This window comes from Lissotriton vulgaris, chromosome 3_1, assembly GCF_964263255.1.
Source record: "Lissotriton vulgaris chromosome 3_1, aLisVul1.2, whole genome shotgun sequence".
NCBI lineage: Eukaryota > Metazoa > Chordata > Amphibia > Caudata > Salamandridae > Lissotriton > Lissotriton vulgaris.
In genome coordinates this window covers 195,448,095-195,469,064 of record NC_141689.1, presented here as the reverse complement: position 1 = coordinate 195,469,064, position 20,970 = coordinate 195,448,095, and positions in this window count along the sequence as shown.

The following is a 20,970-nucleotide window of genomic DNA, read 5'->3' as shown; positions in this document are numbered from 1 at the left end:
AAACAACAATGTATTATATCCTGAAGTGGCTATAATTAGTTCTTGTGTCTCCTGCAGGAAAGCACAGACAGTATTCTGTTGAGGTTCTAAGAAAGAAATGTCTGTCTTTGGTTCACCTGTCAGGAGAATAGACCTTTACAGCAGACGCTGTAAGTAGGGTGCTTTGTTTCTAACCTTAGTATGTATTATCAAGGCCATCTAGAAATCTGCTTATTTACAATAGCAAGAACCAAAAGACACCCATGAACTGGGATCTTGGGGAAAACTCTGGATTCTTTTATTTCTGTTTCTGCTCTGTTTGGCTGACTTTGAATGAAGTAAAGTCGTTTTTTTAAAGATTTAATGTTGTGTTAGCAAGCATCTTTCCAATTTTTATTGTGTGGTGAATTACATGATTTGCATGTCACTAATTGGGTTATGGATAATTAAATTAGCATTAGACTGTGCAGGTTATTTAATAATTAATAGAAGCAGATTAAAGTGATTAGCAACATGAGACTAGTGCAAAGGATAAAGAAGTCCACCATTGTGCTAAAGCAGCATATATATGCTGGCATAGAAATACTGTAAATAGTGTACTCCTAATATGCTCTCCCTAACCTAGGTTCCTAGGGCAAATGATCTGCTAAAATCCCGTACTAGGTGATCTAACTCCCCGTCACCTGAAGGTAAGTGTATGTAGGTCCCCGTTTTGGTCACAAGTTGGACATCCCTCCTCGCAGTGAAAATACAGGAATCAGCTGTGCTGAGACTCTGTCAATATCGACCTGCAGTGAAAGCAGAGTGCTACTCTAATGTGAACACAGAAGTGTGTACATTTATAATAAAGATTTCCATGCTGAGGCCTGAGCCAGGTTGCCATTGTTTATCCTTTTGTGATAGCTATGTCGCCTTACGGAAATGTAAGGCATATGGTTTCAGAGAAACAAATCCTGCACTGTCACGCAGGCAAATGTGTTCAAAACTCATCGTGTGGAAAAGAAGGCATCTTAAGAAACGTGTGCGTGTAAAATGGCAGTGGTTCTTCCTGGGCCTAACACAGCAATGTGACACCCACCCTTTGGCTTAAGTCGGCTAAAGCTATCTAAAATTAGAAAAAGCAATCCAAATCAATGCTACGGTATACATATTCATATAAAATACGCTAAAACTACTAAAAGGGCAATCATACAGTGTAAAGCCAAAGCATTCAGAAAGCCATTATTAAAAATATAAAAGCGGATAAAATCCAAAATTAATAGGAATGCAATTTAAAAGAAATTTAAAATGTTAAAAACCAGGCTGAATTAAATGTTCCGACCAATCAGAGCTTCAAATTGTTTATTCGTTCTGAGAGTTAGACAAAACATTTCCTTTCCCAGCAACCAAGGATTGGAGCAAATGTGTTCCCACCCTACCCCCACAGCAGCTGCCGAAGGAGCAACCACTGTCAGTAGTGAATCTGCAGGACCAGTACCAAGATCCATGTCACCAGGAGCAGAAGCTCCTCAGAAAGACTTATAGAATGCTTTCAGAAGCAATGGCAAACACAAGAGACACCAATACAAATGGGCCTTTAGAGGGTCCACCAGTACTTCTATGTGCAGAGGCCGCATCGTTTGTGTTCCTAGGCACAAGTCCAAGGCACACTTGAAATAGCACAGAAGACAGCGGAATACAGGCTGCACCCAATGAAGCCGCACAGGCTGAAAGGGTAATGCCAGTTCCATTTGATCTTGAAATGGGACATCCATTGCGGAGCAGAAAAAATAACACAGTCCCGACAATCTGGAGTAGGACCCATGGAGGACCTCCTAAAACGCTTAAGAGCGCGGCATGTGTAAAGGATGGAATGACTCTGAAGACTGTCTGGAGAGTGCTAACCAAAGCAGAACTTATGTTTTAAAAAAGTGTTTTACCCCGCATTATCTGACATGTTAAAAATGTGGTGCACCAGCTATCCAAAATGCAGTGGGAAATTAGTGCAGAGTTGCAACTGTATCTCTGAAGAAGGCCTTGCAATTTGAAGACTAAGCATCTCTTGCAGATGTTAAGGCCACACCTTTCTTTAACAGTAAAGCTTTTAGTCTGCTCATGGCATCAAAGTGCACATTCAAAGGTTTTATCGAAGGCCAAAGCACTGTCTCCCTAACTGTACGGGGGAAACAATACCTGTGTACAGCAAGTCACACTGGAAGAAACCATGACAAAATAGGCCATACCCAGTCTCATACCACTGCAACCTTGATCTTTCAACATCAAATAGCTCCCATTAGAGAGCAAACTAAAAGCCAGACGAATCACAGCCACTGAGGAACTTTTCAAGTAGCAAGATAAGTTTGTCATGGACGCATTACAAGCCCATGAAGCAAAACTGCCTTGGACTCTAAGAAACGGCTTAAGGTTTTCTTTCAGCCAGACCTGCTAAGAAAGACTTCAGTATTCCCATTCCGACAATGGAATTGAAAAGGTAAAACCCAAGTCTCATGCACATACCACTCCCCTAATGCTTAATATCTGCCCACTTGCTACTTTTGTAGACAGTATTGGAAGTGGAAGGTCAAAACCAGCAGAGTAATGAACCCGTGAATTATCCAATCTGCGGAAGGCAGTTCAGCAACAGTGAAAGGTAACACCTCTAACTTCTCTATGCGTAACATAGTATATGTTGCATCTTTGTGCGTCATGTGTATTTGCTCTTTCGTGAGGTTGTATGGTGAAAACAGGCGTGAGGCATTAATATGTCGCTATGGTACGTGACCAGAATGTAGTGTCTAAAGTGTCCAACTCAATAGCATGATTGATCTAAGTTGATACAGCCCATGTTGTAGTGCGGAAAATGTCATGTTGTATTATGTTGATTGCTGATTACACTATGCTACTTAGAGAGCATATCCTTGAAGAAAATGTAATTCCGTTATCAAATTCTGCTAGAGCCATTTCTAAATTAGCTGTGACAATTTTGTGCAGCCTTTCAGCAGATTCCTGCTGAGAAACCTTCAATACTTCATTGTATATTGCATACAGGATGCGTTTTTGACATCGTTTTTGAGAACCTAATTAGAAGTCCCATAGTTCCATGTAATCTGAAAGCAAGGATAAGTGTTGTGTCACCTGGGACAATGTTAAGGTTTTTAGGTAATCAAGGCACAACTTCCCAACACTATGAGTTGTCACCACCCCTGAGTGTTCTGTCACATAACGCAGGTCAGGCCTGCTGGTTTTGAAACCCTTGGTGTTACCTAGGAGTCATGCATGACATCCGTGTGTATCTAACGGCCACACTAAGCATCCCTTCCAATTGGTCACTGATGAATCGTATGTGGCGTTGTGTAGCATGGTGTCTAGTGATTCTTCAGTGTATTTTGCTGCTAGTCTGCAAATCGTGCAACTGTAGGAATATTTGGTGTGTTCAAATCCTTGATCTTGGCTAACCCAAGGCACGATCTTTGTGCACAATTTTGTTCGGGAAAATCATCCGGTGTGGTATAAGGCATGCCCTAATCAAAGCCGCATTCCCATGACCCTGCCAATCCTTCATCGCCCAAAATGATTTTAAATCAATAGTCTCCCTCCAAAAGTCAAACATTTGTGTGGACAGCTGGGAAAGAAAGGTAGCAGAATACTTTGTGCAATGAAAAATGTGGTGTCCGAACCAAGGTAACCAATTGTACAGCAGAGCATTCTGGGAGATTGTGTTCCTTATAGGAGCAACAAAAAGACTGTCACAAAACCAATCCAGAAGACCTGGAAAGTAATGCAATTGTAATCCAAAAGTTTAAACTTGAAGGAACGAAGTATGTCTTTTTCAGCCAAAGATAGAAAACACGCAGTCTCATCCGAAAAAGTAGAGGCGGAGGTGCTGGTGGATCAGATGAATCCGAAGAAAAGTCATCAAAATTGATAAAGTAGCCAGTGGCAGTCTGATCTATTTTTGGCAGCTCTGCAGGTTTTGTAGTATTGGGAGATGACTTGATCTGTGGTACACTGACGTAACAGAATTTGTGTCAGGAATCCAAATTGAAATCTGTGTTTCTGTTGATTGTATAGTAGATGTAGTAACCAGTAGAATGATACTTCATTGTTGTTTATTATCCCCAGCCGGTAAGTGGAAGCATCATCACTGAGCATGGCGTCAATTGGGGTTTCCTGTATAGTAGTGATAGGAAGCAGGTAACTACCCAGGAGCCCACGCAGCTGACTGTTGAGAAACGGCCTCCAAGTATGGTTTGATCAAATCAATGGAGATTAATCTCTTATTTCTGCAGCCAGCAAGAGCGGGAGAAGTACAGTTATGGTACCATCAATGGGCAGGACAGGTACAGGTGCTCTGTAGGATGGCCCAAATTCTGTTTTGTCCCCTATTTTCTCTGTGACCAGATCTCCAATGTCCAGAATCTAATCAGGAGTTGCTGGCACTTCTTTTACTTCACCAGTGTTGGTGCATTTAACTTGGACGTTGCTTTGTTCGTGCCGGAAACCATTCAGTTCCTGTAAAACAGTCAAACATTTGTTTGTCAAGTGATATTTCAGCCGCCACTGTGCTGGTATTGTCGAAGTCTGGGACCCACATTTCTTAACTCCAAACAGGATCTAATAAGGAGCCCGACCACCCAGGGATATTCTAGGCAGATTGTTCAGTGCCCTCTGGACCCCATATAGATGATGGACCCAACTGTGACCTGAGCCTAGAAGTCTAGCTGTTAAAGACTGATTTAAGTCCTGTTTGTTTCTCTCCACAACCAACTTTCCCTCAAATGGTATGGGGAGTAATATCGTAGGGTCCCACCTAAACTTCCCATGGCCTCTTAGTAAGCCCTAAATGCGAATACCGAACCCTGGTCGGAATGGAATGTGCCAACTGCATATGTCGCAATAAAGACTCGTGGATCCTTTATAACATTTCGGCCGTCAGCCAACCGCTGTGGCAGACCCATAGGAAACGAGAGCAGGAACCCACTGCATCCAAGATGTACTTGTAAGTCCCATCTGACGACAGAGAGCCACAATTATCTAAGTAAACACGAGCCAGAGGCTTGTTTGAAATGAGTCTAGGTGTCTGTGGTAGACGTGCTACAGTGGAACCCTTCATCTGCTTGACAAAGTCCTTATCCGGTTTATAAAGACCTGGCCACCAGTAGTGTTGCTGCAATAGTGAATTTGTTGCAGCCACCCCTGCATGTACAGATGCTAGGCCCTTGTGTGCATCTAGTATTAAACCTATCCTGCAGTCTGAATTTGGTAATACTCTATTCCCACTGCATTTAACTTGTAGGAGAAATTGAGTGGAAACCTTTTTGGTAGAAGGGTGTCGTTGCGTGCTGCATTGACAGCCACCATGGTGTCTCTGTCTATCCTTGTACTTGAGGAAGTAATTGCAGTGACTGCAGCAGTTGGCATTGTTGCCTTTGTGGCTTCATCAGCCATGGAATTCTCTGCAACATGTAGGCCAATACGTTGGTGACTCAATGTGTGTATTACATGACTCCGTGGCACGCAATCTTTTGGCTTTGCCGCATGTTCCCAAATCATTTTGTGTATGATTGTACACCCTTTTGAACCTTTGAATCCATTCCGGCTCCAGTAGTGTAAATACTCATTATAGAACTGGACACAATAATATGAATCACTCATCATCAGTGTGTGGAATCCAGGATCCGTATTCTCTAGTGCCAGAATTAGAGCCCTAAGTTCAGCCAGTTGTGCAGTGCAGTCACCGAGTGACTGGTCGTGGATTTTCTCAGGATGGAGTTCTCAATCCTGCATGTGCCCTTTAACAACAGTGCACGCTGCTGAGTATTGGTCCTTTGTACCTATGGCAGGCTGGGCAGAACCATCAGTGTAGATGATGTAATCGTGCTGATCTAAAGCATGACTTCATTAGGCAGAGGATATTCATGTTCATATTGCAGAAAAGCTTGTGTTTGTAGTGTACAGTCAAATCTGTAGTGTACATCTGTTACTGTGAGTGAGCTAGCCCATTATATCCATCGTGGCTGTAGTGCTTTTGATTTCGGAACGCTTGCTCTTATGATGGCCTCCAAGGTCTGCACTAGGGTCGTGACAATTATTCGTTTACCCTGAGCCAGTGCTCTCTCCCTTACCACAGCAATCTGTACCACTGCCTGTGCAGAAACATTTTGGCATCTGTGTACAAATCCGATTTATATGCAGTTGGCACATTGAATGTAATGTAGGTTTACCCTGGGTGCGTGGCGTGATAGCCAAAGATGACGGATGTGTAGGCCCACAGCTCCGCACCGGCCTGCCACTTCTCCTGATCCAGCATAGCCCCAGTCCCTGACGCTTGGTGGGGTGAACTCTGAGTACTGAAAGAGCTGTGAAAGAAGTTTGGGGCTGCTCGTTGGCTGAGGGAACTCAGATGCCTGGGAGACCGGGGGTCGGGCCCACGCTACCAAGATGGCAACCCGGGATCTCTGCTCGGTGGTGGTGGAGCAGCTTTGAGTCGTGTACTGGCCTGCCCATGCCTGGGAGGTCTGGACATCGACTGGCTTGCCGCGAAGTGAATACGCTGGGCAAGACCTTCCGTGGACTGGGCGGCCATGGTGGGGTGGTGAGTTCGGAGCCCGGGTTGCCCACTGTGACCATGGCGAAGCCCGTGGCGCTGCTGAGCCTGGGCGCAGGCATCCTCCTACCAGAGTGGTGAACTGACTAAGAGGGGACCAGTGAAGCGGCTGGACGTCTACCGGAGGTGTGGTGAGTGGCTCCGGCTGAAGCTCAGGGCCTGGTGGAAGATGTGAGGTGGAGTGTGATGGTACTTGGTCATCCCCCCACCTGGTGTGCCCCACTTCCCCAGTGGTGTTGGGGCGACTGAAGCCCCTATCTGTGGAGCATCTCCCGGGGCCGGGTGGAGTCTTGCTGCCCTGCATGAGCCTTCATGGAGTTCCCTGCCCCGGTGAGGGACTGCTTAAGTCCACAAAAGAGTGGCAGCGGAGACCTGGGTTTACGGAGGAGAAAGTCATACAGGGCCCCGTGAAAGCTTACGGTACTTCGAGGCATGGCCTACCAGTTGAGGACTGACAGATTGTTTCTGCAGAGGGGTGGTGGATGGTGGAGGCCTTCTCTGATGGACGGCGGATGCCCCAGGGGCTCCCCCTCCTTAAGTGACTCCTTACCTGTGTGAGACTGTGAGTGGCCCCCTGTGTTTGCTGCACTGTCCCGTCACTACCGAGCTCCCAGATTCCCGAGGTCAGATGAAATTCTGATCTGAAGCGGGACTCATCGCCCTGTTGGCTGGTGGCGCTGAGGAGGTGCGGTCGGACCTGGGACACTTCCTGGACTCCCCGCCCTCCCCGGCACTTCACCTTACTCCATTGCCCAGAGTTCTGGGCAGCCTTGGAACACGCACGCCGGCTGCTGCTTTCCTTTAGAGTGCACCTTGTACCACTGGGGCTACAGAGCATCGGCGTTGTGCAGGAGCCATGCCGGCCTGACCACTACCTCTTTGTGGAACTGCTGTCAGCCCGAATAGGCGGAGAGGGCTCTCTCGTGCCTTGTTGCCCGCTCAAGTGCTTGGGGATCGTCCACTGCTTGCGGGATCCTTCCAAGCCACAGTTGTGATAGCTGCTACTGAGCCTGCCCCCTGTTCTACACTCTAAAGAGGGTGCTTTGGCTTCTGGCCAGGCCAACTGCTCCGGGCCACCCCCCACGGCCAGTAGTGGCTAAGCTATTCCACTACAAGGACAGGGATACTCTGTTGCATAAGGGGCGAACTGACGGCCCTTTTGTGGTGGACAATAACGAAGTCTCCATATTCCCCGACTATACAAAAGAAATTTAGCGATGGCGTTCTTCTTTCTTTAAAGTCAAGAAGGCACTGTGGGAAGCAGGACTACAATACCCTCTAATATTCATGGCCCGACTGCGAATAGTACTAGATGGGAAGATCCATTTCTGTGAGGACCCTAATTTGGCATGGGAATGGATTGAGGCTTATAGAACAGAAGGCCCATCTGCGGAGCCGAGACCCACAGTGGCACCTCTTGACCGGGAGCCGACGAGAAGACCCAGGAGGCGGCCCAGGCGAGGCCCACCTAAAAAGCCGAGCCCATCACAAACTGAACGGGAGATAGCCGTAGTGCTGCAGGTTCTGTCTGAGATTATGCGGGATGGAGGATCTTCCTCGGAGGTGTGTTTGCGCTCTGTGAGGCGGACCGAGATATTGAAATCCAACTCTTCCCGAGGAGATTGCATCACCCTTCTGATGGCATCACCCTTCTGATGGTGACCCCAAAGACGGCAGATGATATTATCTGAAACTGGAAACTCCAACAGACCCCTGGAATTAAGGTTCCCCCGCTGAATGCTCAGGAAGTTGCCAGGACCTGGCCAAATTTGGGCTGGTACGGCCCGTGTATTTATCTGCTTTTCTTTTTTTCTTCTAACTTTGAAGCGGCCCCTCAATGGTCTTCTCCACGGTTGGTTTGGGCTCTAATTGGAAACTGATGTTTTATGTAAGGTTTGGGTGGCTGACTGTTGCAAGACTGCTCTGGAACTGGTGAGTTGTTCAATGTGGGTGTTCTTATGGTTTATATTTAGCTTGCAGGAGAGGGAATGATTCTTTTATTTGGGGGATGAGCTGGTTGGGGTACAGAGGAGAACAGTACCTGGGAAGCATTTCCTGACTATGCCACCTACACACCACATGTTGAAGTTTCTAACGTGGAACATAAAAGGGATGGGGTCTATAATCAATCGTCACAATGTGTATAACTACCTCAGAAGACAGGGCATGCAAGTAGCCCCACTACAGGAGACAAATCTACTTAAAGGTGAAGTTGAGAAATTGCGTAGACAAAGGAGGGGGCAGATTTTTGTGACTACCTTCTTAGCCTATGCCTGGGGCGAATTAAGCTGGATAAGGGCAGGAAGTCCATTTTGAACCAACACACACTTTGATAGACAAGGAAGGCAGCTATGTGCTCTTCGCGGGGAGGCTGTTTGGCCGTGATGACACACTGGGCAGTGTGTGTGCACCCAACCAGGACCAGGTGGCCTTACTTGCTCACCTCTCAGGCGAGATGGCCGACCTAATGGAGAGACATGCGGTGTTGGGAGACTACTTTAACTATGTTGCGCACACTTCATTGGACCTCTCCCATCCCCCCCATTCCAGGCATGCAGACTCATCGCACAGCATCGGGATTTCGAGACTGGAAAAACCACTAGGGGTTGTAAGATATCTGGAGGGTACAGCACACGGAAGATAGGGAATATTCTTTTTTCTCCCCTTTACACCAACTGCACACAAGATTGGACACCTTCCTGTGTACACTGTCCTTTAGTGGCTCCATAACAAATACTGAATACCTGAGGAGGACCTTCTCTGACCACAGTCCAATATTTATGATTCATTAGCCCCTAGGAAGTCCCCCCCCCCTGATTCCTTTATGGAGACTGAAACCTCTCATGTTGGAAGATATCCCATTCAGAGAATCCTTAAGTACCCTTATTGAGACATTTCCCCCCCATTAATGTACACACTGCATGCACGGCATTGGTGGAATGGGAGGCGTTCAGGGTAGTGGTGAGGGCAACTACCTTGGCCAGTCAGTTAGAGCGCAGTGGGAACTTCCTCAGGAATTGGTATACTTGGAGGATTAACCTACAAACACTAGACAACGCACAGGGAATAGACGCCCCTGCCTCAATAAGCATGCAGGAGACGTGAATGCGCTATGATGGTACTTTAAAGAGGCTGAGATGTCATGATTATAAGGAATACCTTGATAGAGTACAGGGGGAGGTGGGGAGAGCTGTTCGTCTACTAGCGTGGTTGATCAAGCCAGAGACACGAGGGACACCGATTAGGCACACTCAGACTGAAACAGGTGCATCCGTCTTTGACCCAGAAGCTATTAACACTCTATTCTGAGAATACTATGATACATTATATGCAGCCCCCGTCAGTCCCACAGTTGGAGCTTGGAGATTTTCTGGCTTCCCTACCACTCTTAACTCTAGACAAACAGGCACAAGGGGTGCTGGGAGGCACAGTGACTCTGCAGAAGATCCATGAGGCTATTACAACCATGGCTTCAGATAATACATCGGGAGCGGACTGCCTTCGTGCGGAGTTCTACTCGAGGTACGCCTCCAAGCTGGCACTGCACCTAGTGTCCCTGTATGCTGAGTTTTTGCAACATGGAGGCCTCCCAGAAACTAAGGAAAATGCGCTACTGATCCCACTCCCCAAAACATCAGAATCGGGTGCTCGGGAGGTGGATTATAGACTACTCTCATGCTCAGTATGGACTTCAAGATACTGAGCAAGATCCTGGTGCTCAGATTGCTCCCACATATGAAAACCCTGATTCATACTGACCAAATATGTTTTATTCCCTCCCATGATACCTCCTATAATTTGTGAAGGCTCTACTCTGTGCTCTATCATTCTGAGGCACCATCCCTTGCAAGGGCTGCTATCCTTTCAATCGACCTGGAAAAGGCCTTTGATACAGTTTGCTGGGATACCTATTCCAAGTCAATGATACGCATGGGCCTCAGGGAAGGATGGGTGCCACTTCTTTATGCATGTCCCACGGCACGAATTAAGATGGGTAAAACAGTATCTGCACAATACATGATCTCATGCGGTACCCAACAGTGATGCCCCTTATCGAACCCTTGTACACGCTTTGGCGATTGAACCACTAGCTGCACTGTTTTGACAGGGGGGTGAAGGTATGGGACTGACAGTGGATGGACGAGATCATACCATTTCCCTATGTGCAGATGACCTTTTAATTTATTTGAAAGATTCTGTGATGGGTTCCGACACAGCTCTACAGCTTCTGGATTGATTTGAACTACTATCGGGCCTACGGTTCAGTAAAAATAAAACTTACCTGTTCCCAGTGGCTTGACCCCTGCCCAGACCTGCAGCCCTGACTGTCAATCTTAATTGGGTGCCAAACACATTTAAATATCAATCTCTGGATGATCTGAGAAAGGGCAATCTAGAAAGGGCGCTTCAATCCTTCCGGTCCTGTGTGCTCTTTTTTGCATACCCTGCTACTACGAATAAGGGCCAGGATTTCACTGACCAAAATGGTAATGCCACCCTGTCTCCTCTTTTTTTTTTTTGACAACCTGCCGGTCTTGATGCCCTTGGACAGTTTCGACAATTGATTCTCTGCTTCGGGACATGATAAGGGGAGATGGGCGGCGGAGAGTGTCATTGAAGACGCTATAACTCCCCCTGGTAGAGGGAGGCCTTGGGTTGCAGGACTTTGAGCTCTATCTCCTGGCTGCTCAGCTGTAATGGTTGGCACAATGGCTAGAGGGAGTGAACACAGAAGGGACTTTTTTGTAATAAAAAAAAAAAAAAGATTGCCCGTCTCATTGCTTAGTTTTTGGGTACGAGCTGTCAAGTGAAAGGAAAAGCCTGGCGATGCACTCCTAAGGGAAGTGTGCACCTCTACAACCTCCAACAACGTCAAAGAAGTTACAATGCATATTGGGATTCCTACATTTTGGCAGAACCTACATTACAGATTACGCAGAACAGGTTAAACCGTTCTACGACCTCAGATGTCTGGACTTTGAGTACACACTAGACACCGGAACACATAATTTATTTTCTTTCAGTACAAGCTGACATGCTAGTTTCAAAACACTTACACACATGCGTGAACACCACGAACCTAGTGATCCGTGTTAATGCGGGGGCATCAGGGTATGCCAAAAATGTTTTCAAACATATTTATATTGCCATTATATACATTTGCATGTTAGCACAAAGGAATTCAACATTATTTTCTATCCACATTTCGATGCTATGCAGATCGCATTTCTTGTTATCAAGTACAGGTTTGTGTTTATATCGGATAATACAGAATATATTTAACACAACGTGTTAAGTCATTGTGCCAAGACACTATTTTCCTGATATTGTCACAGCTGTGCGTCTCTGTATATGTGCCCCATACATTCAAGTATCTTTTATTTATAAATCAACCCGCTCAGGAAGGGGAGCATACCATGCCATTTGTGTAAGATAACTTAACATTAATACTGAACATTAAAATTAAACTTGTGCAGGAGTGGAGTGTATGGTACCTGGAAATTTTTAACTCAGATGTTTGCTAATGCACAGCTTGTGGCTGGGGGACTTTCCAATTGTATCCAGTCTCGTCCTATGGCCTGCGTTTTGTGTTTTTGGTCTTGGCGGTGTGAGGGTCTTTGGTGAAGGATATGATCAGCTGGGTGTCCTCGGCGTAGGAGATGATGTTGAGGGTGGCCGAGGGGTGCCATGTAAATGTTGAACAGCGTCAGGCTGAGGGAAGAGCCCGGTTGCCGTGGAGCGGAAGGGGGGAGGCGACCGCTCTGAGTTCTGCCGGAGAGGAAGGATGTTGTCCAGTCCAGGGCCTTCTCTTGGATCCCGGCGTCGTCTAGGCGTGTGTGTAGTGTGTGGTGGCCGACCGTGTCGAAGGTGGCTGACAGGTCCAGGAGGATGAAGGCTGCTGTTTCTTCGTTGTCAAGCAGGGTCCTGATGTCGTCCGTGGCGGTGATGAGGGCGGTCTCGGTGCTGTGGTTGCTGCGGAATGGTCCAGGATGTGGTTATCCTCGAGGAAGCGGGTCAGTTGTTTGTTGACGATTTTCTCAGTGACCTTTGCCGGGAATGGGAGCAGGGAGATGGGTCGGATGTTCTTGAGGTCCTTGGGGTCAGTCTTGGGTTTCTTGAGTAAGGTGCTGATCTCAGCATGCTTCCAGCTTTCTGGGAAGGTTTCTGTCTTGAAGGAGGTGTTGATTGTTTTCCGAAGATGGGCTGCAATGGCTGTGCTGGCTTTGTTAAAGACGTGGTGGGAGCATGGGTCCAGTGGTGATCCGGAATGGATGGTGTTCATGGTCTTGCTGGTTTCCTCGTCATTGACGTTGGTCCAGGAGAGCAGGCGGTTGTGGTCGTGGGGGGCAGTGGTTGTCGGGGTGATCGTGGCGCGAAGGCGGAATGTCGTTGGTACTGGAGCTGGGGTTGGAGAGTGCCTTCATGGTGTGATTATTAGATCACATTATTCGATGAATGCTGCTCATCTTAATGTTTAGCAGTGACGCCTATTTAGCAGATCATTTAAAGAAACTGCAGTTCTAACTATTGCCATTAGATGCCTTTATGAGCACACACCTAGGTTAGAGAGCATACCTTTTATGCATTTGGCAGCGAAAGGTCAGTAATAATAATAAGCATTTGTAATGCAATCGGTCTCCAATTTGTGAGTTATTTAATTTTTAAATGACAATGTTTTTCTACACTAAATACTGCGGCGAGAGTCACCTATTTATCTGCACGTCACAAGACTATTATTTGAACTCTACAAAAGTAAATAGATCTTTTAGACACTCAACTTGGAATGGTCCACCGCAAAGACCACTGAACATATACAAATACACAGAAAACCAAGGAGTATCAAATATTCATAAACATATTTTCAAAAAGGCCCAATGTAGACACAGTTCTTTCTCAAAGGAAAAACACTCTTCAAAGCAGGCTTTGCTTCTTCTTCTTTGATTTTTATTTGTTCTTATTTTCTTAAATCCAAAAAAACAGTCACTTCAAAGTAGTTCAAGCAAGTTATTTGACAGCATACAGCCTACCCGTTTCGTCCATACAAGGACATCATCAGGGCTGTATAAAGTAAAAGAACAGAAGAAAACTATAACTAACTGTTATTAAAAAAGAATATATAACATTCCACATTCACTTCTAGTTTACTAGCTGTCAAGGTTGAAAATACAAAAGACATTCCCCAATGATTATCAGGTCAATCATTATCTACACTCTTAGGTCAAAGTCCAAGCGAGCCTGCCTATTTGACACTCTATCAAAAAAAAACTTTTTGATGCATTAATTTAGACCTCTGACAGAACCCTATATACATACATTAGAAAAGGAAAGCATAAATTATCTATTTTATGCATGGTTTCCTAATATTAGGGAAAATGAATTAATTCATAAGCATCGCCAGTTGGCTCCGCCCCCCATCTGGAATGTTACGTCAAGTAAACACAACTGCTCACCTTGAAATCAAGTGAGAATATATTTTTCTTGGCACTCTTCCTTATTAATTGCGATGATGAAAACGGATGCGTCTTTCGAAATATCCAGAGCCTATAGCTTGTCACTATCTCATATAACAAAATCTAAATGGAAAAAATTACAGAGGAAAAGTCTTATTTTAAGGTATGATACGTGAGACTAAGTAACAGGGGAAAGTTTAGTTTTAAATTTAAAAGAAGTGAAATTATATCACTCTCTACTACTACAAGCAAAATTGAAGCCCATAATGGTTGAAGTTCTGAGTATCCACATTATCCCAGGGGCCCCGAAATATAGTAACTCCTACCATTCAAAGTGCAATCCACCAAGTCCATTCTTTGCTTAAGCGGCGTCCCAAATATTAATAAGTCAATCTACAGGCAAAAAAGAGACAAGGATTCCTATTTAGAAAAACCATGCCCTTAATAACACTAAGCCCTCGAGCGTGGAGAACATTAGCTAGCCATGACATACCTCCGTTTTTTAGAACTAAGTTTCACTCGCATCCGGAATCCATGACGACCCGCCTGGTAAAGAGTCGACAAGTGAAAGGCTGTGAGCAGCGTTATTTCAATAATTCAGTATCCAATCAGCGTGTCCCTAATTCCGCGCCAAAACGCGGCTCAATCAAGCTAGCAGCTCCCTATAGCGTGTCCCTAATTTCGCGCCAAAACGCGGCTCAATCAAGCTAGCAGCTCCCTATAACGTCCGCATATTGCGTCGCTATGTAACCAGGGGAAGCAACAAGTTCCGCTAAGCCTATCGCGGCAACAAGTATAGTATTTCCGGTTTTGGTTTTTATCCAATAGAATTCAAGAGGGTGGCACCTCGATCTTGTCCACATTCCGTATAGTCCTAAGCGGAAATACATGTATTATTTCCGGTTTAGTTTTAAACCAATGCAATAAAGGGAAAGAAAGCGCGCTGATCTGCCCGTGTCGTTTTCTAGATAACCGAATATTTATATTGCGTAATAACAAGGGTGTACGACGGAAATCATAGTGTTATTTACGTCTGATCTACATGAACCTTGAATTTAATATTACGGCTGAATATTACGTCCGACTAACGATCGGAAATGGAAAATAGTATCCGGTTTTTGGTGCAAGCATAATGGCTAGCTCAAGGTGAGCAGTTGTGTTTACTTGACGTAACATTCCAGATGGGGGGCGGAGCCAACTGGCGATGCTTATGAATTAATTCATTTTCCCTAATATTAGGAAACCATGCATAAAATAGATAATTTATGCTTTCCTTTTCTAATGTATGTATATAGGGTTCTGTCAGAGGTCTAAATTAATGCATCAAAAAGTTTTTTTTTGATAGAGTGTCAAATAGGCAGGCTCGCTTGGACTTTGACCTAAGAGTGTAGATAATGATTGACCTGATAATCATTGGGGAATGTCTTTTGTATTTTCAACCTTGACAGCTAGTAAACTAGAAGTGAATGTGGAATGTTATATATTCTTTTTTAATAACAGTTAGTTCTAGTTTTCTTCTTTTCTTTTACTTTATACAGCCCTGATGATGTCCTTGTATGGACGAAACGCGTAGGCTGTATGCTGTCAAATAACTTGCTTGAACTACTTTGAAGTGACTGTTTTTTTGGATTTAAGAAAATAAGAACAAATGAAAATCAAAGAAGAAGAAGCAAAGCCTGCTTTGAAGAGTGTTTTTCCTTTGAGAAAGAACTGTGTCTACATTGGGCCTCTTTGAAAATATGTTTATGAATATTTGATACTCCTTGGTTTTCTGTGTATTTGACAATGTTTTTCATTTATGTTATTTTGTTTGCAGTGGAGTGATTATTTAGAAAATGGGAATTAGAGCTAGTGGCATTGTAAATGAATATATTGTTTACTTATTTGTTATGGAGTGGAGCGGATGTATGTGGTGCGTAGTGGAATTATGTGGTTACCATCCTGATAATTTGAGCATTTAAGAAGCAGAGGTGTAGTTAGGATGGATGGGTTGGTGGAATGATAGATGTTTGCATGAATTCTTGAATGGATGGATACCGGTATGAGTACATGGATGGATGTGTGGATTATTAGATGAATGAAAAGATGGTAGGTAATGCATAGGTAGCAAAGTAACAGATGGTTGGTATAGAAACCGAAAGATGGTTCCAAAGGCAAAATATTCTTTAAAAAAGTTACTACTTTGTTGAACGTTTGGTCAGAAACTGGACTAATTTGGTATTACAAATCTTGAGCCCTAACTGCCTAATTAACTGTATGAATAATTTTGTTATTTAAACTGTTTGTGTACTGGTTTTCATAAATCCACAGAGACAGTAATAAGAAACAGGATCATTTTATTTATTTTAGGTATTATTTACTAACAGTAACTGCATGTAATAAGAGCAGAAGAAACAAGAATATTCCATTAAGAAAGTTTTTTCTTTGACTTTGACTTTGAAAATATACCATATCAATCTTAAAAGATAGCAACCCGAAGATGGCGGTGGAATGGAACGTGCTTTCAGTCCCTCTGGCGCCGCATATTACTTAGCTTTGTTTAGACCCCTGTTAGGCGGCCATCGACATTTGAATCTGCGGTAACGTGAGTCCGGGTGGCGCAAAGCAGTGTCCGGTGCCTTCACTCTGCAAATCGGGCCAGATTGAAGAGGTGTGGCGCGGTGCGGCCCGGACGAGTGACGCGCCAGGCGGGCCTCGTGGTCGGGGAGTTGAGCAGCCCCCGCGTGGTACGGGCCGCCCTTCAGAGCTGGTGTGCCTGGAGCGGTGGTTGCGGAGGCACTGGAGTCTATCTCTGGGCGGCCCGAGCGGAAAAGACGTGAGCGACCGCAGGCAGCAGCGGAGCGGGGGCCGGCTGGGTCCCCGCGACGAAGGTGACAGCGGAGACTGGGCCCGCCGAGGATACGCTGAGGCTCTCGAGCTTCCCGGCGCCCGGTGGGAGTGCTGGCCTCGGCAGGCAGGGAGACAGCGGGGGCCGCCAGGGGACGTCTGTGCTCCGGCCCACAACGCCGCATAGACTCTACAGCCGCCGGCGTGTGAGTGAGGAGAGGTCCCCCAGGCCTAGTCGCAGCAAAGCGGCCAGGCAAGCTACGCAACTCCCTGGTGCGGCCCAGGGCCTATAGTAGGCCTGCAGTCCAGAGTTCGTTGGGGGCGCCAGTGCTGGCGGATGCCCCCCCCCCCCAGCTCTTGGAACTGGATCACGCAACTACAGAGGCTACTGATTGGCCCTTGGAGGGGATCGTCTCCTGGCGGTGGGGTGAAGCGAGGGGCCTACGAGCCCAGCCCAACGCTGGTGTGCGGAGTGTGCCAGGAGGACGCCGTGGTCCCAGCAGCGGAGGGTCCTGTGGTGCCTGGTACCCCTCATCGGCACAAACTCCAAGGCCAGGGAGACGCCTGGAGGTGAGGAGCGGGAGAGGGCCCCCCCCGCCGAGGTAGCTTAGATTCGGTCCTCAGACCGGCAGACGGTGGTGGGCCCACTTATAGAGGGGAACGAGGTGTGGTGGTTGGGGCTGTTGTCGCCCCACCCTCAGTGGCTTGAGTGGGCCTGGACAGGCGGTGAGGGGCCTGGGGCTGGACGTGGCGCCCTGCGGCCGCTCATTGCATCAAACTCAGGGGTCGTCAGTCCCGGGATGTAGCAGCTCCTAGGACTTGGGGTCTGCACACTGGCCTGGTGAGTGGAGCTGTCTGGAGGCCTGCGGAGACGTTGACAGAGGGAGCCCGCACGGTGTGGTCCCCATTGCTTACCCAGCTAGCCTGTGGGTTCTCTCGGGTGTTGGCTATGGCAACGGACAGGGTCAAAAAAGATAAGACAGCGAAAGATGGGACCACAAAGGTAGCGGTGCAGTCCGGTTCACCGGTGGCTGACAAGGCCCCGCAGAAGGAGGATCCGTAGGCGCCGGCAACTAAGGCCTTTATGGTCGAGCAGTTCTCTGCGATCAAGGAAGACGTTGCGTACCCAACTGGGGTCTGATCTTCGCGAGGTGCGGAGGGACGTGGAAGGTGTGGGTGAGCGGGTTGCGACCCTGGAGTAGCATGATCTGGGGACAGCAGAGGATATTCACCACCTCCAGCAAGACGTGATCCGCCTGACAGAACAGAACTTGGACCTGCAAGCCCATGCTGAGGACTTAGAGAATAGGTCCCACCGCAATAACATCCGGATTAGGGCGGTACCTTGGAAGGGCGAAGGGTCGGACCTCAGAGAATATGTGGGATCCCTCTTCAGGCACGTTCTTAATGAGGAGGGCTTGCAGGATATCCAACTGGACCGAGTGCATTGTGTTGGTCTCCCCCGGGGACCAAAGGCCCCTCCTCCTGACATACTAGTATGTGTGCATGACTTTCAACTCAAAGAACGGATCCTGAGGAAAGCCCGTGACCTCGCCCCCCTGCAGTTCAGCGACCACCGTCCCTTGCTTTATCAAGACCTTGCTTCCTCTACCCTGGTTAAAGGGCGAGAATTCAAACCCGTCACCAACTACCTACTTGAGCAGAATGTTCCCTATTCGTGGGGGCACCCATTCCGACTCATCTTCAAGTGGAAGACCAAGCTCATTCAGGTCCGGTCCCTAGAGGAGACATGCGACATCTTGGAGTTGTATGGGCCTGACCCCCCTTCTGAAGGCGGCGGCTCTCCCGGTCGACGACGGCGGCGTCCGCGGAATGGCAGAGAGTCGGTAAACTTGCCCCCAAGGCGAAGCCTGACTTATCAGAGAGTATGGTAGAACGTGGGGCTGGGGTGGCCTCTGTTGCCCAGGTGACAGACGCTTCAGCAGGCACTTAAGGTATGGACCCTTCAACAGGCCCTAACATGGCCAGTAGCTGGCACCGGAGGCGATGATTCGTAAGAGGTAAATGACTAAATCTTCTATGTCCTGGTTCGGCAGGGAGTCCTGTATCAGGAATTGGATGAATGACTGGTTGGTGCCATGTTCCCCTCCCTTTGGCGCCTCTATTATCGTATGTTCCCTTATTTTGAACTGTTGTGCCTTGGTTTTTGGGGCTCTGCATCAGTGCTCGGGGGGATTAGGGGTAGGTGGGGATGGTTGGGTGCCTCCGAGAGGTCTTTCATTGGTCCAGTTTCAGATGTCCTGTCTAATGCTCTTATCCCTTTTAAGCGAGTATGGGTAAAGATTTGGAAATTGTTAGCTTGAACGCACGGGGTCTCAATAACCCTGTTAAGCGTGCAGCCATACTATCACTGTTGGAGAGTGTGGATGAGGAGGTGTGTCTCTTACAGGAGACCCACCTCCTCTCCAAAGATACTAGGAGGATGAGGGACATGCGTTTTCCAGTGCAATTGTGGTCCTCAGGTCCAGCGAAGAGGCAGGGGGTGGCTATCCTGTGTAGCGCTAAAGCTCACTTAAGGTCCTGTCACAGGTGGTTGATGTAAAGGGGCGCTTCCTAGCGGTCAGGATCCAATGGGGGACCACGCATCTCATGATAGGCTCCCTATATGCCCCAAATGAGCACCAGGAGCCCTTTTTGAAGATGGCGCTTGTGGAGGTGCTGGCTTCCCCGGATGCATGTGTGTTGGTGGGGGGAGACCTGAATGTAGTAATGGATCCTGTGCTAGATAGATCGGCTGCGTGCTCGCATCAAACAGGGGCCATCTCCCAGGGAGGGAAACAGTGGTTGCAAGAGGGGGGTTACATGATGTTTGGCATACTCCACATCTCCTAGAGCGCGACTTCACTTACTACTCCGCAGCACATAAAACCTATGCGTGCTTGGACCACTTCCTCGCTACGACGTCGCTCATGCCCCATTTGTCTACTGCAGAGATTTCCCCGTGCTCCTTGTCTGACCACAGCCTTATCTCTGTACAGATTGCCTGTACCGAGCAGCGCCCGCCGTCGTCCGGGTGGCGTCTTCGGGACTCCCTCCTTAACTCGGAATCAGTCGTTTCCCGAATAAGGACCACGATTACTCAATATCTAGTGGAGAATGACCGGGATGGTATGTCACTGGGGTCCGTCTGGGAGGCCCTCAAATTGGTGGCTCGGGGGGACTTTATTGCGGTGTCTGCGTCGTTTGCCCGGATTCATAGGGAGAAGCATGAAGAGTTGGAGAGGGAGGTGGGAGATCTGGAGGCGATCCATAAGAGGACCGGGGCTCCACGCATCTGGAGAGAGTTGGAAACGAAAAGACGCATGCTTAAGCATCTCGACTTGGACAGAGCGGAGCCCGGACACAGCAGAACGCCGTCCGGGCCATTAGGGATGCAGGTGCGGTTGAGCAGACTACCGATTCCCTTATTGTAGACTCCTTCCGGCGGTTTTACTACACCTTGTACTGCCAGGAACCTTCGGATCCAGAGTGTGTGGAGGCGTACCTTGCCTCATGTGGCATCACGCCCTCTTTCAGACCTCGACAGCAGCGCTTGACGCTGAAATACATATCGAGGAAGTCATCTCCGCGATCGCGCGATTGAAGCTAGCCAAATCACCGGGCCCAGACTGTTTCTCTGCCATTTTTTTAAAGAAGTTTTGTGTGGAACTAGCGCCCTTTTTAACTCGACTTTTTAATTTATTTCTGGAGACAGGAGAGGTCACCCCCTCCATGTCGGAGGACTCTATCACAGTTATCCACAAGGCGGGGAAAGACCCCATGGAGTGTGGATCGTACCGCCCGATCTCACTCCTCAACGTTGACGCCAAGGTTTTCGCTAGCATTCTGGCTGCTCGCCTTAGCCCACTCATGGACGGCCTCATAGAACCAGATCAGGTGGGGTTTATACCGACGCTGCAGGGGGGGGGGGGAACACTGAGAGACTTCTGCACCTCATGGACTCTGTCCATCGCGCTCGCACGCAGGCCCTCTTCTTATCCATAGATGCGGAGAAAGCCTTCGACCGCGTCGATTGGACGTATTTGTTTGCGGTTTTGAAGGCTTTCGAACTGGGGGATAACTTCTTGCTATGGGTGGGCTGCCTGTATGCGGCACCGAAAGCGGCGG